Here is a 4,039-nt window from a genome sequence, read left to right as displayed (position 1 = left end):
GACTTTGACCGTTGACCGTCGACAATCAACGATCGTAAAAGTTCGATCCCGCTATGGCCGATCATTTATTGATTCAATGAAAATGATTTATTCAACCATATGTCAACAGTTTTATTCAATAACAACCAAATGAAAAAACCAACAAAGAGTTTTATGCGACATAAGAACAAAATTAAAATATAAACACGAACCTAAAATAATAGTATTAAATGGAACATTAAATATTCAGATTAGAAAATACAATAGAAACATTTAGATAATCCAAAATTAGCATCATCCATTGGAGTTGGTATTTGTGGGGTCAATAAAAAAAAAACTTTGCAGAATTTCAAAACCAATTTGCTGGCACAAATTGCAAAAACCCAAAAAATGCTTGCGTGAAGCCAAGGATAAGACCAAAATCAAGATTCAAGATTGAAACTTCATGCATTTAATCACTGTGTCTATTAGTCTGTTGATAGGTCCCAGTCAGAATAAAGATAAAATGGTGAAAGATAGTTCTTTCTTCGGGAGAAAGAAAACAACAAACAATTCGCTTCCAGTGAGAATCGAACCACAATTAGAACCTTTTTTGGATAAAATATTTCACTGCCTTTCTCCTTCATTTTGTGCCATTTAAATAGGCAAAGTTACAACCCACTAATCAAGTGAAATATACAGAAACTTCCGTGACTGGTGCTACAATATAGGAGGAAGAAACAAACGTGCCAAAACAAACTAACGAAAATGCAAACACTACTCGGTCTAACAGATTCCTATAAACAAATGAAAAAAACAAATCCTAATGCATGGACTTGGTCATGGGCTTCCACGCGTGGTTTGGAATTGGACTCATTTCCACGTAGCTGCTGCATCTATGCCCATTATTCTCCACTTGATCTCCAGCCATGCACGTATCATCTGTGTATGCAAATTTCAAACAAAAGTCAAAGCCTAGCTACTATTGATCTTTACCAAACACGCCACGGCCTCATCTTTCTCTTCATCTTCTCTGTGTAAATTCTCTCTTACACAGTCACATAGTGAATTGGCTTTCCTGGGCGATCGCTTGCAGGTAAAAAAAAAATTAAAATCCACACGGATGATCCTCTCTTCCTCTTCTTCTTTCTTCCCATGCTTCTTTGTCTCTCTTTCTCTGGCGGCTCCAGAGAATCTAGCTAGGGTGGCTACTCTTCTTCTTTCTTCCCATGCGTCTCTGTCTCTCTTCCTCCGGCGGCTCCGGCGAATCCAGCTAGGGCGGGCCCTAGCAGGCGGACCCCTGGATCCGCCCCTGCCTGTTAGATGTTTGTTCTCCTTCCGTTCCTTGTCTTTTGTGTCTTCATCTATTTACAAAAATTAAGGTAATATAGTATTCTTTAGAAAGACATCCAATTTGGAAATCAATTTTTACATAAACAATTCCAAAACTTTCCTAATTCCTAATGTACTCGAAAACATGAAATAAAAAGAAATGAACTGAATCTATAAATGGAGAGACAATTTGTTTTAGTCTTAAATGCCGACAAGATGAAAGGTCTTGTAAAAAACTATTTAGGACACTGTTCTTCATTTTTTATTGTTACTCTAGTCACACTTAAATTTATCTAAAAATTTCAATGCACCTAAATGATAATAGATGAATATAATTAACCAAATCTAACAGACCTATTATTATTCATGCATGATGCCCACGTGCTTAAAGTAATTATTTATTATTATTTTATTTTGTTTTGTTTTTACTTTTGTCGATGCCATGTAATATTCAGTATTTTAAAAAGCACATCTAAGGGCTACTTAGACTTCGTCTAAACAAGAAGTTTAATCTTACCGTCTAACAACGATTAAAGATTTTTTTTTTTTAACATTTAGACTTCGTTTAGGCCCACATAGATTTATAAAACCTTGACATTTGACCTTATCGTCTAACTACACTTTCACTTTATAAATCACTACTAATAATATATGAAAGCATAATTAAAAATCCAAATGGACCCATTGTTAGTCTCAGTTTCTAACTTTGTTTTCTTGATTTTTTGGTCCATATAAATATTGCCATCAATTTACGAAATAAATTTTCCAAAAATTAATTTAATGAATATGGGAATTGAGATGTCCATTAAAAACATCTCCAATATTGCCATCAATTTACGAAATAAATTTTCCAAAAATTAATTTAATGAATATGGGAATTGAGATGTCCATTAAAAACATCTCCAACACAACAATGTAAATTGTTGGACATGTTACAAATAAAATAGGAATGTAGAGAAGAGAATCTTCTATAGGGATATGGATTGCACTAATTATGGACTAAATGAATCAAGAAAGGCTGTAGAGATAGAGTAGACGTAAATTATAAATTTAAATAGATACATCCTCCAACGAAAATGATTTATAAAAATTAAATGGAGGATTTCTAGGAGTGTTAAACAGGATGAGAAGAGTTGAGTTGAGCAGCTTGATTCGCCTACCGTTCGGCTAGACCTTCCCACGAGTTCGCTTGCACTCACCTTGGGATAAGCAAAGTATGAGCCAGCTTCCCTCATGAATATTGGGTTTTGCTTGCCCTACAAGCTTTCCGTGGATAGGGGCAAGCCAAGCCACTCATGGCTTGTTTTTTGGGTTTTGCCTCAGTACTAAAAGTATAATGTGAATTCGTAAGAAAAGTATAAATGTAAAAATTATGTATATGTCCTCCTTCTTTATCTGAGTTTGTGATCAACTACAATACGTAGGTAAACTTAAAACTGTACACAAGTTACTATTCCGTGTACAATTTTTCTTTTTTATAAAAAAAAAATATAAATTATTAAATATAAATGTTAGTGTATTATTGAAAATTTTCAACAATTACACCAGCCATGTTATTCTTATTCGGTGGTATGTATATTGCCAATCCTTCAAACACATTACAACCTCAAATATATCATTTTTTAATCTGCTTCTTCTTTTGACAGAACAATGCCACTTTCACTAAAACCTATCTCCAATACTCCAGTTGACTCCGATGGCATTTGTAGATCATGTGTCATCAAACATAATATCGAATACCGTTTCTCATTTTTTCATCATCATACGAGAATATCAAAATTATTTATTTGTTCTATGCTTAAAACATAAAAACATGGTAAGAAAAATATCTAGCTAATTCTACTGAATTTCATTTTGTGGCCTACTAGTTCCACTAGGATGTAAAGCTTCAAACATTCATCGTACTTGAATAGGCTAATATGTTGTAATCGAGAAATGACGAAATAATAAAAGGCGGCGGTTTAGATCATTACTTCTATACTATTTCACAACATTCTATGAATAGTTCTTTTTTCATCATTATGTGCTACAAAAATATCGAATGTCAAATGAGAAGAAATATTTTCAATATTACCGTTGAGTTTTTCTATTGCAATTGTACCGATGTCGAACAAGTAATATAATGGACCTTTTGAGTCTGGATAATTGTACGATGACTATTTTTTTATTTGTAGTTTACTATTAATAACTTATATTTGATGAAATCAATATGATTTGTGATTATTGACCTAAATTATGCTTCTATTTGAATGGATATAATCAAAAACAAAAATCAAAGGGAAAAATTCAAAAATCAAGTATTAAATATAGGGTAATTCAATTATCAGGTTTTAAGTTTTAAACTTCAAAACTAGGGTATTAATTAATTAATTAAAAATATTTTATTAACTAAATACATTAAGGTCACAATTAGATAATCAATGGTCACGGGTGTGTACTTATAAGTCATAACTTATTTATTGGGCACATATTATTTTCCGGTCACAATCAAAAATTTGATATGTCACAATTTATTTCTTCCATCACAAGTTAAGAAATTTATAGGTCACAGTTTATTTATTAATCACATATTTTCAAATTGGTCACAAATAAGAAATTTTATAGGTCACAATTATCAAATTTTTAAGTCACAAGTCACAAATTAACTAAACAGTTGGTCACAAACTCCAAAAACTCCAACCCTCAGTCACAAATTATCAAATTTTTAGGTCGCAATTATTATTGAATTACCAAATAATTGGTTGTAGAC

This window comes from Olea europaea, unplaced genomic scaffold (genome assembly GCF_002742605.1).
Source record: "Olea europaea var. sylvestris unplaced genomic scaffold, O_europaea_v1 scaffold2184, whole genome shotgun sequence".
In the NCBI taxonomy this organism is placed as follows: domain Eukaryota; kingdom Viridiplantae; phylum Streptophyta; class Magnoliopsida; order Lamiales; family Oleaceae; genus Olea; species Olea europaea.
This window is presented reverse-complemented; position numbering follows the sequence as displayed.